General features: G+C 40.8%; 1 protein-coding gene across 19 annotated transcripts in view; it reads right to left on the reverse strand.

Annotated features, from left to right (window-relative positions):
* Nucleotides 1–12,735, reverse strand: part of NCOR2 (nuclear receptor corepressor 2) — a 708,717-nt gene that overhangs the window by 368,970 nt on the left and 327,012 nt on the right. The window lies entirely within an intron of this gene.

Here is a 12,735-nt window from a genome sequence, read left to right on the forward strand (position 1 = left end):
TAAAAAAATGCTCAAAAGCACCTAAATGCACATTAAGGCCTCTTGCACACGGTACTGATGTTTGAGCATCTGTTTTTTTTGGACGTAATTTCAGGCCTTTGCTTTGTGTGAATTCGTGCATATTTCTGCATCAATTCACGCGTAGTTGTGCGCATTTGTGCACACAATATATTCTTTGGAAAAATTCATTATTTTTGCTCATATGCATGCATTTTCACGCAAATAAACGAACGCGTAAATTACTGACCAAAAATGCATTTCCTATTATTTTTTACTAAAGAATACACGGCACTTCTTTACGCGCCTGTATGCAAAGGCATATTCCCGCGTTAATGCACAGAATACTGAGCAATAGAATGTATTAGCAAAAGACGTGTGAACGCACAAGCATAAAATCTACTTTTTACTGCATTTTTTGCCGCTGCTAATTACCCGTGGGAGAAAAAAAGCGTCAACAGAATACAGTGTGCACGAATCCTAATAGCAAAGCTGACAAATTGAAATAGATTTTACAGTGGATAATATATATTACATTTAAACCATGTACCCAAAGGCATCAGACAGAGCACTTCTATGCAACTAAAAAAACTTTTCTGTTGCTGTAAAGAACAGCTCAGTACACCTGGACCAAGCCCAATTTTTGAAAAACTGCAGGTAAGAAAAGTGCCTACAAACTAATAGATATATCATTTTGAACACATTTTTTTTTAGTATTTTTTAGAGCATTTTAGAATATGTAAACCTAATGTTTCATGTTGCCGATATGAGCCTGCTGTACCATGTACTTGTATGAAAAAGTATCCTGTTCTCTTTGTATTGCTTCCTTTGTGTGAAATCCCTGGTGTTCCTGCCAGTCCCCCTGCTTTCCTAATAAAAACTGACCACAGTAGCCAGGAGAGCACAGTGTGGTCAGTTCTCTAGCTGTGATGGGAACTCAGTGTGCTCTCCTCCAATGATCAAACTTGTCCTGACACTACCCCACCCCCTGCACAGCCATTCAGTGGGAAGATCCATGTGCTGCTGTTTTTCCTCCCCTAGCCCTTATGCAGCTGAGGGAATGTAATTACATATTAAAAGGGGGGAAAAGGTATTTATAATGTTTTTTTATATCTATACACAAATGTTTTACCTTTCCTTTCGATTTTAAATTGAACGGGTTGTTTTACAAGGTGAGGGTTTACAATCACTTTAAATTATAGTTTCCAAAATTCAGGCAACATGTTCTGAGAAAGCGGTCAACCTTTTTATAAAATAACTAGTAAAATGACATTTATTTATTAAAATCACACACTGTATATTCCAGGTAGACAGTCTAAAATAATGTCCATTGCTCTTTGTGTAGCATGGTGTGTATGTGGTAGATATATAAAATGCTACGAACGAGACTGATTATTTCAGACAGAGAGTAATCCAAATGTAGACTGCAATGCGGAAACTGTTATAATTACTACATAACTGTACAGAAATTCTTTTTATTTTGCAGAATGCAAATAAAAGCTCCTTGACTCACTAACACATTTTTGCCTTTATTTAAAGCACAACTCCGGGAAAACATTTTATTATATATAAGTACAGGTGCTTCCATAACAGTCAATAAATTGTCAGTGGTATTGTGTATAGTCTTGTTGTCCGTCAGAAATCCAGCACTCTTTCATGCGTGAAAGGTTCTCTATCCCCCTCATATCCTGTTTACAAGACCAGTGACTAATATGCCCTTTTTCCCCCAGCCACCGGTCTTGTACATTCCCCCTTGTAGTTCTTTGAATGCAAGTGTGATGCAAACTAAGTTGCTGCTTGCTCGAGTGGGCGGATCCAGGAGTCTCAGATTGCCCAGTTTGATCCACCCACTATGCTTCATAGTTCCATTGTTGGGCTGGGATATTCCAGATCCGCACTCACTACTAATCCGCCGCACATACACCCATAGTCCCGCCCACTGAAGACTCTAAATCCCAGGGCATGATGGGATTTGTAGTCTCAGTGAGCGGCAACAAACACTAGCAGGAAGTGATGTCGCCACTTCTGAGATTCCTCCACCCACAGCCTGGGGATACGAGAAGGAGCTGGGCAAAAAATAACATCACTGCTTTTTTAACCGCTTGGTGCCGGCGCCTCACAGCCCTTTAAGGATTTCAGAAGCCGGGAGAAGGGGTGGGGTTTTAGGATCATGTGACCGCTGTCACGGCGGTCACATGATCGGGACAGGTCCTGATCGCAAGAGGAGATCGGGACCTTTCTGTGAATACCTGAATGTGTGCTGGGAGCGCGCAGGGCGCACGCTCTCAGCACACATATTTTTCTTAATTGCACACAATTGTGCGGCCAGTTAGCGTCAAGGCCCAGACGCCAGGAGGCTGCACATTTGCGTTCGGCCGGCGCCAAGAGGTTAAACAGTGAGTTTTGCACAAACTTTACATTTATTTTGAAAAAATGACATAGCAGTTCTGTTTACCTATGCAAGAATGGCTATTGTACCGACTTTAACCCCATCCCGGAGTATAACATCCAAAACCAAAACACTGGGTTAGGAGACATCTGGAAATCCCATCAAGAAGGGAGATAATCTCTTGGTCAAGCTGACGCGTTTCAAAGGGGGGTCCCATCTTCCTCAGAGCTCTGATGAGATTTGCACATGTCTCCTAACCCAGTGTTTTGGTTTTGGATGTTATATGCCTTTTATACTGCTACTCTTGTCAGTATAATTTTTATCAATAAAATTATTAATTGCCTACTGAGGTAATGCGCAAGGTTGGTGCGCTTTGTTTTTTATATTCTCTACTACAGTCTATATCAAGCTTCCCCAGCTTTGTGTTTGAGCCGCACAACCTTTGATCAGTGTTGGATGAACATTCATCATATTGTTCGATTGGCCTTCTTCTGATCTGGGTCCCTGAGCGCAGGAGGTGTTGGATTTGTGTCTACTGGGAATGTTCCTTCCCTTGCTTTCATTCTAATACTTTAGCTACAATGCTGTTTTGCTGCCTTGGAACAAATACAAAGGTTTTGACACTTTTCCAACATTCATTTACTGTACTTTTGCAGCATACTGCACATTAAAACTCACTGTGAAAAGTTCAAATTGCATGTGCATTGATGTGAATTTAAAGTGGTTCTAAAAGCAGGTTTTTTACCTTAAAGCATTCTCTGCATTAAAGTAAAAAAAAAAACTTTTTGCATCCAGCTCTCCCCCCACAGCCCCCACTTATACTCACCTGAGCCCGATCTCGATCCTGCGATGTGCACAAGAGCAGAGGCTCGCTCAGCTCTCTAACGCCTCATTGGTTCCCACTACTGTTAATCACAGCCAGCGAGGAGGGAGTGCAACCAGGCCGCACTCTGTGTGTCTATGAAGACACAAAGGTGGCTCAGGAGTGAGCACGCACGAGCAAGTGGCTTGCTGTGGGGGCACTCAGCATCAAGGAGGAGCCAGGAGATGGGGGACAAGAACAGGAGGATCGAAATGACTGTTCTGTGCAAAACCAATGCACAGAGGATGTAAGCATAACATGTTTCTTATGTTTAAAAAATAAAAAATGTTCTTTTGCAAAGACTTCAACATGAATTTTCATGTGCACGGTGCTGAACTGCATTGTGTTTTTGTGCAATTACAGATCCCTGGAAGGATCACAGTAATAACAGCAATTCAATTTTTTAATTTTACTTTCAGTTTTGCTTTGTTTACATACATTCATGTGCGCTACATTAAAATGCAGGCAAGCTTGAAAAATGTTGACCTATAATGCAGTCTACTCAGGAAAATTCCATAATCACTGGGACTTCCCGTGGATTTTCACACACAACCATCTCTAGGATCTACAGAGAATGATTAGAAAAAGTGAAAATATCTAGTGAGCGGCAGTTGTGTGGACGAAAATGCCTTGTTGATGTCAGAGAATAGGCAGACTAGTTTGAGATAATAAAAAGGCAACAGTAACTCAAATAACCACTCGTTAGAACCAAGATATGCAGAATACCATCTCTGAATGCACAACATGTCAAATCTTGAAGCAGATGGGTTACAGCAGCAGAAGACCACACCGGGTGCCACTCCTGTCATCTAAGAACAGAAAACAGAGGCTACAATTCACACAGGCTCACCAAAATTGGACAATAGAAGATTGGGAAAACGTTGCCTGGTCTGATGAGTCTCAATTTCAGCTGTGACATTCAGATGGTAGGGTCAGAATTTTGTATAAACATGAAAGCAAGGATCCATCCAGACGTGTATCAATGGTTCAGGCTGGCGGTGGTGATGTAATGGTGTGGGGGACATTTTCTTGGCCCACTTTGGGCCCCTTAGTACCCATTGAGCATTGTTTATATGCCATAGCCTACCTGAGTACTGTTGCTGACCAAGTCTATTCCTTTATGACTACAGTGTACCCATCTTCTGATGGCTACGTCCAGCAGGATAATGCACCATGTCACAAAGCTCAAATCATCTCAAACTGGTTTATTGAACACGACAATGAGTTCACTGTACTCCAATGGCCCCCACAGTCACCAGATCTCAATCTAACAGAGATGTGATGGACTGGGAGTTCACATGATGGATGATGTGCAGCCGACAAATTTGCGGCAACTGTGTGATGCTATCATGTCAGTATGGACCACAATCTCTGAGGAATGTTTCCAACACCTTGTTGAATCTATGCCACAAAGAATTAAGGCAGTTCTGGACACAAAAGGGGGTCCAATCCGGTACTGGCAAGGTGTACCTAATAAAGTGGCCTGTGAGTATATGTAAGTTACATATACATGTTCATCTATTTTCATGTAGCGGATTTTGGGAACCTTTTATTGATATATTCTAGTGTAGTACATGAAAATTGACAGATTATTTTCCTTTCCTCAGGGATATCACCTATATTACTGCTAATAATAATACTTGTGATGTAACCTGGTATTATTGATATCTTTAATTCTGTCATATTTCTGTAGAGGCATATAACATTATACCCATAGAAAATGTTTATAATTTTTTTCTCACAAACAGAGCTTTCTTTTGGTGGTATTTACTTGCCGCTGGGTGTTTTACTTTTTGCACTATAAACAAAAAAAAGAGCAAAAAATTTGAAAAGCAAAAAAAGTTTCTTTGTTTCTATTATAAAATTTTGCAAACAGGTAATTTTTCTCCTTCACTGATGTGCGTTGATGAGGCTGCACTGATGGGCACTGATAGGCGGCACTGATATTCAGCACTGATTGGTGGCACTGCTGAGCACTGACTGGAGAAACTGCTGGGCAGAACTGACGGGCACTAGTGGGCACTGATGGGCACAGGTGGGTGGCTTCTGGGCACAGGTGGGTGGCACTTCTGGGCACAGATGGGTGGTACTTCTGGGCACAGGAGGGCGGCACTGCTGAGCACCGGTAAATGTACAAAACAAATCAATAGTAAGCTATCCCCCTATGACTACGTGCCATCGCACGAAACGTGTCAGGGAGGGGCTACAGCGGTGTGCCGTCACGCCGACCGGCGCCACGAGGGCCCCGGCGGCCATCTTATACATTTGCATGGGTCAGTACTTCTCTTGATTTGTTTTGTACATTTACTTGGAATAAATACTCCTTCCTAAAGGATACTACACTATTTGGCCTTCTCTGTTCTTTTGAGCTCCTTCTGGGAGCCATCTACATCCACAGAGCAGCCTTTTCCAAGTGTGGCAGCACTTCCAATGCAGTGAGGGTTATCTGACCAGACCCATATAGGATCCTTGAAGTCCTGTGGTTACCTACTTTAAATGCGCATTTTGATTGCGTATCTGGTGAGTGCGCAATCTTTACATACTATATCACCTTATCCACGGATCCAGCCACTGGATTTTTGAAGATCTCTTGAGATCTCATCTGCACTCACGTATGGGACTTTATTTATTTGCTTAAATGTGTAACACTTATTCACGTCATTAGTCACTGTTTAGTGACATCTTTATTTGCACTGTCACTTTTTTATGTGATTTATTGTACTTATATCTTATATGTATATATCTTCTTTTAGTGAGATTTAGCGGCTCATTGTAGCGCTGCACCCTTTTTTATTTATATCATATTCCTTATATGTGCCTACTGTACCATGTACTAGTGCAAACAATTATCCTGTTCTCTTTGTATTGCTTCCTTTGTGTGAAATTCCTGGTGTTCCTGCCAGTCCCTCTGCTTTCCTATCAAAAACTGACAACATTAGGCATGAGAGCACAGCGTGGTCAGTTCTCTAGCTGTACTGGGAACACAGTGATTTATTTACTAAAGCTGGAGAGTGCAAAATCAGGCTGACTTCTGCAGAGAAACCAATCAGCTTCCAGGTTTTATTGTCAAAGCTTAACTGAACAAGCAAATTAGAAGCTGATTGGTTTCAATGCAGAAATTAGCCTGATTTTGCATTCTCTAGCTTTAGTAAATCAACTCCTCAGTGTGCTCTCCTCTAGTGATCAGACTTGTACTAATCCCCCCCTGCACAGCCATTCCCTGGGAAGATCTGTGTCCTGCTGTTTCTGATTCCCAGCACTTATGCAGCTAAGAACAGAGGGAATGTGATCACTTATTAAGAAAAAAAAAGAAAAAGGGAAAAAAAAGATATTTCATTTTTTACATCTATGCATGAATGTTTGCCTTTCATTCCTATTTTTACAAGGTGAGGGTTTACAATCACTTTAAAGAAAATGCAGACCGAAACAAAGCATTTTGATATGAACAAGATACATTGAAAACCACTGTTTTCTATGTGCCCTTGCAGTGACCTGCATTGATCCAGTATGGAAAAACACACGTCCCTGCACATGGTGTGAACAAATCCTTACACAATGCTTGTTCTGGACTGCAATTTAAAATCTCAAAACTACCAACAGCTGGCACAAACATAATCTCCTGGACTTCTTTTGTGTTTGGCATCTTCAGCTGTATTGACTGGCTGGCATACGCATGGGAGTAATTTCATTCCAATATTGAGACAGGGGTTGATTTACTAAAACTGAAGAGTGCAAAATCTGGTGCAGCTCTGCATGGAAACCAACCAGCTTCAAGGTTTTTATTTGAACAAGCTAAAGTTAGAAACGGATTGGCTACCATGCACAGGTGCACCAGATTTTGCACTTGCCAGGTTTAGTAAATCTACTCAATAGTATGTCACTTCTGTAATAAATAAAAAAAAACACAACTATCAATGTTTTTTGTTTAGTTCCACTTTAACTGCTACTGGTATGTACAGTAAGCCATAGCAACCATTCAGAATCGATCTTCTACTAGTATGACTTCAACAGAAGGATTTTTGTGTTACTGTATACTATATAAATAGCTCAAAGTCGGAGCAGGTATACCCCCTCCCTCTCTTCATGAATAGACTACTATGGGAGACAGTGCAGTGCTTGGTCACAAATGAAACATTATGACAGTGATCTCAAAACTGTGGCCGGGTGCCAGATGTGGCCCTTTGCTTGCTTTTATCCGGACTTTGGTGCGCAATTTTATCCGTGTACAATGAAAGGGAACAATTCCTCCCAATGACACCAAAATTGGGGTACAATTTGTTCCAGTGACACCAAAGATGAAACACAATTCCTCCCAATGAAACCAATGATGGAGAACAATTCCTTCCAATGACAACAATGATGGAGAACAATTACTCCCAATGAAACCAATGATGGAGAAAAATTCCTGCCAATGACAACAATGATGGAGAACAATTACTCCCAATGAAACCAATGATGGAGAAAAATTCCTGCCAATGACAACAATGATGGAGAACAATTACTCCCAATGAAACCAATGATGGAGAAAAATTCCTGCCAATGACACAAATGATAAGGCTAGGTTCACACCTATGCAGGTTGCGTTTAAGCCGTTTCTGCATTGCGTTTAAGCCGTTTCTGCATTGCGTTTTCCGTTGTGTATTTGCATCTGAGTTTTTGCCAAGTTTTTGATGCGTTTTGTGTTTTTTTTTTATTTTTAAACATTTTTCTTGCTGATAGGCAGATTTAAAATGCAAAACACATCAAAGATGAGGCAACAATGCATCAAAAACACAGCAAAAACGCAATACATGCTTTTATGCAGCGTTTCCATTGAAGTCTATAGAACCAAAAACGCAACTTTTTACATTAAAAAAAGTCCCTGACCCTTTCCAAAAAACAAACCGGATGAAAATGAGCAGATGTGAACATGTCACATAGGAAATCATGTTAAATAGATTGTACTGCGTTTCTGCAAAACGCTGCAGAAACCACTTAGCTGTGAGCCTAGGGTAAAAAAAACAATTCCTCCCAATGAAACCAATGATGAAGAACAATTCCTCTCAATGACACCAATGATAAAGAACAATTCCTCCCAAAGACACCAATGATAAAGAACAATTCATCCCAATGAAACCAATGATGGAGAACAATTCCTCCCAATGACATCAATGACAAAGAACAATTTCTCCCAATGAAACCAATGATGGAGAAATATTCCTCCCAATGACACCAATGATAAAGAACAATTCCTCCCAATGACACCAATGATAAAAAGCAATTCCTCCCTATGGCACCAATGATAAAGTACAATTCCTCCCAGTGAAACCAATGATGGAGAACAATTCCTCCCAATGACATCAACAATAAGGCACAATTCCTCCCAAGGACACCAATGATGGAGAACAATTCCTCCCAATGACACCAATGATAGAGAATGATTCTTTCCAATGACACTAAAAAATGGGGCACAATTACTACCACTGAAACGATGGGGCATTATTTTTTCTCCCCACTGACGTTGGAACCTTCTTTACTCCCATTAGCCACAGTCTGGCCCCCCTAAAGTATGAAGGACAGTAAAATGGCCCTTTGTTTAGAAATTTTAGAGACTCCTGCATTATGGAAACATCGTAGGGGGCATTTTTCAATTCTGTGGCACAGCAAGGCAAAGCTAAATAGGAGCAGTGAGAAGGATCTTGTGACAGATTTTCTACAAGGCTACAAGCTTGATTTATAAATTCCTTCCTGCAGTAACACAGAAATCTGCTCCTGACCACTTCCTAACTGTGCGTCTGTTCTGAGTTCAAATCTGTCCCATCTACAGATATAAATCTGTCTCAGAACTTTGAAAATCTGTCACAGTTGGCTGGCCAAGACTAGGTGTAAATAAATTGTAAACCTCTCCCAAAGACTTTGCTACGGCTGGGTTCACATATGTGCGGTGCAGTATATCGCATGTGATTCGCACAGGAACCGCACCGCATTCCTGTGCAAATCACATGCAATTTGTGTGCGGTGCGACTGGAGCCATACATTTTGTATGGCTCTGATCTCGCCGCACCAAAAACGTGCTGGACCCTTTTTTTAGTCCGCACTAGAATCAGATCGCATGGGTATTCACATCTATGCAATCCGATTCTGCACATTGCACCGCAGTTTGCGAACCGCTTTCAGGGTGTTAACTTGACATACACACTCGCAGCGGTTCACATGAACAGGGTGCGATTCTGATGCGGTGCGGAATTTACACTGAAAATACTGCAAGTTCCGCACCGCATCAGTGTGAACCAGGGCTAAATGGTACACAGCCTAATTGTGTCGCTAGTTTTTCTGATAAATAGACTAGTCAGGCATTTTTTTCTGCTAAAACGCTGCTGCCAAGAGAAAAAGCATTTTCAAAATGTCCTGTGTGCATGAGGCCTTAATGTGGACTAAAAAGTAAGGTCTGCATATGAAAAAAGGCCCCTACCCCCATCCCCACATAAAGTCTGGGGAGAAAAATTAGAAAATGTACTTCCATTATGATTTTCACACTGGAGTGGGAGATGTCAAGATTCTTTCAGCAAGATCCAGATGTCACTAGAAAATCCCCAGGATCTTTCTGGAAGGATCATGTCGTCACATCACGCTAGCCTGGGCACCACATGGAGCGCTGGCTGTAAGGTAGGTTGCAGTATTATAGCATAGAGATAGAGGTGGGTAGCCTGGTGTAATAAGTGACCTTGCTTTTAAATGTTCTTTGCTAAAATGAAGAATTATACAATAAAAAATAGGACAAAAGATCAGTTTATAAACCCAGGTCTATTAGACAAATGGTAGATTGACCTTGCTGACTTTTTGGAAATGCTAGTTCCCTGACTGTTATGGTGATCTAATGACTTTCGAAGTCACTGAGTCAGAACATGTTCACAGCAAATAAAGTCAGAACTTCTAAGAGGGCTTGTGACGAAGACGTCATCACGCAAGCAGAGGCAGATTGGCTAGCAATCGATATCTGACTGCAGCAACCCATAGAAACTCCATGTCTGAGAGTATTGTAGTGCCTGACAAGCCTGCTATCATTTTAACATTTTGAGTGTCTCTTCTATCTTTAAACAAACTTCGTCTTACAGTTTTACACTATGGAAGGGTCTTGTAGCTTGTCTTTGAGCAACTTTGGAGGCAAGCTTTTTATATCCATCAGCTGGAGGAGGTGACATGCTGGATGTGATATAGCAATCTTCTCAAGCGCTGTTTGGCCTATCTGTTATTATTGTGTGTTTGTTTTGTGGATCGCATGCACCCTTTCATCACTGGCTGGGGCTTCTTTTTATTACATGAAGTCTTTAAAAACACTTGGCGGTGTTGTTTTTGATTAAGATGATATATGTTTGCACTTGTGCACTTTAAAATGCAGTCTTTATTATTGATTTGCTCGTTTTTTTTTCTCACACATTTGTTTTTTTGATCACTTTTTATTTTTTTTACAGTAGATTTATTATTCATGGGAAGATTTGTATTATCTTTGATATGTGTTTTTATAGCGCTGCACATTTTCTTTTTTTTCACAAATTCTATGCTTATTGAGAACAGAGCAGCAGAAGACACGTATCATGTATCCAGATAAACAAAACACAGAAGAAAGTTATCAAAAGCGATACAAGCATGTGCAAATTCCAAAATAGTACAGGGAAAAATACAATCCCAATGCAAAGTAAAGAGCAACTCATTGCACACACAAATGTCAAAACCCTGCTGTCCGCTGTGATTTAAATAATAAAAAAAAGAGAAGAGCAAAGAGATAGGAAAAAGCAATAAGGCCCAGTGTACACGGGACACTTCTGAATGATGGAAACTGACTGTTGAAAAACATAGGTTAAAAAACGTCTGTTTAGCTGCATTTGCATAATGCGTTTATGTGCATTTAGAAGCGTATTTTAAAGATAAGCACAGGAGAACTTCCCAAATGCCCAGAATGCACTGAAAAGTGGTAAATTATTAACTATTTCAGACTGTTTCAGAGAAATACAGAGAGTAGAAGCAGAGACAGCAGTATGTGTTGAAATTAGCTTAAGTGTGAGTTGCTCATTAACATTTCTTTTGTTTCCAAGGGTGGGAAAGATGTCTGGTGGAGTGAGTCATTAAGGCCACCTGGCAGGGGGTCTCCATGAGGAATTTGATGTGTGAATGGTCATTAACATTTTTTTTTCAAGGGTCAGAGAGGTCTGAGGTGTGAATTGGTCATTACAATGTGTGACAAGCTTGGTAGGAATATCCTGTGTTCAGTGTTTTGTCCATCTGAGTACCTTAAAAACGCTTTGGATGCATTTTTCATGATGAAAAAAGGCTCTGGACAGCATCGGGAACTAGAAGAGTGTAAAAAAAATTCAGATGCAAACGCTTAAAAACGCGATTTGCCACGTTTAGCCGCATTTACAAGCGTTTTGCATTTGAAACACTGATAAAAATCAACTACTGAATGCAAATTTTCTGCGTTCAAAAAAACGACTGTACACTCAAATGCCTGTAAACAAAGATGTGTACATGGACACAGGAAAACATTAGGGTGAGTTCAGGGGTGGCTGAAAAGAACACTGAACAGCTCCTAAACCTGAGTTTATCAGCTGCAGTGTACATGAGCCCTTAGTCAGAGAGCAGAGGAGAGCAAGAGGAAAGAGAGAGGGAACGAGAGAGAGAGAGAGAAAGGAAAAAAAAAAGGGGGGGGGGACCATGGGATTGTTGGGTAGAAGCAAATTAGTCCACTCCTGTTTCCAGGAGAGACTTCCCCTCGTCCGAGTAAACAAACCAGTTCCACAAAGTCCATGTTTTAGAGTAGACTTCTCGCCTATGCTGATGCGTAAGCCTCAAGTCCTCCATATGGTTTATTTCCTCAACTTTACGTAACCAGAGCCCCAGCAAGGGAGGACGTGGCTTCTGCCAGCACTTATTCTTTTTATATGTATTTTGAGTTTATGTATCTGAACTCTTAGTGCTGGCAGCTTTCACTGTGTTTTTTACCTAAGCGAAGTGTTTTTTCCTTTTTTATAAAGTCAGAACTTCTGCATACTTGACCCAGGTGATCAAAGCCTACAGATGAGCATGACACCAAGAAACCATCATTTTCAGGTGAGATCAGTATTGATAGCTTCCGTATTTTTCCCAACAGAGATTTGCTTTGCAGGTTGATATTTGAATTGTTGCTTTTTATTATTACGTTAATAAAAACTTTCTCAACTTATTGGAACATGTTATTAAGCCATAAAGACTATAGAAAGGCCCACCCTCTCCTTTCTGTTGGCTGAGATTGCTGGACATAGCCCAGCCACTAATAAAAGCCTCACTCTGGTGGTCCTGGTCCAGCTGCAATTCTCACACTAAGCAGAGTTTATTAAAACTTTCTGCTTGCACTTATGAACTTTCCCCTTTTAATCTCAATGAACTCTAAATGCCAGCATATTCCACAGGGCAGGATGCAATAAGCTTACAACAAACTAATGTCATCTAAAACGCAAGCTTGTAGCCAGAT

The sequence above is a fragment of the Staurois parvus genome, unplaced genomic scaffold, assembly GCF_062004578.1.
Source record: "Staurois parvus isolate SC_StPar_1 unplaced genomic scaffold, SC_StPar_1.0 ptg000719l, whole genome shotgun sequence".
In the NCBI taxonomy this organism is placed as follows: domain Eukaryota; kingdom Metazoa; phylum Chordata; class Amphibia; order Anura; family Ranidae; genus Staurois; species Staurois parvus.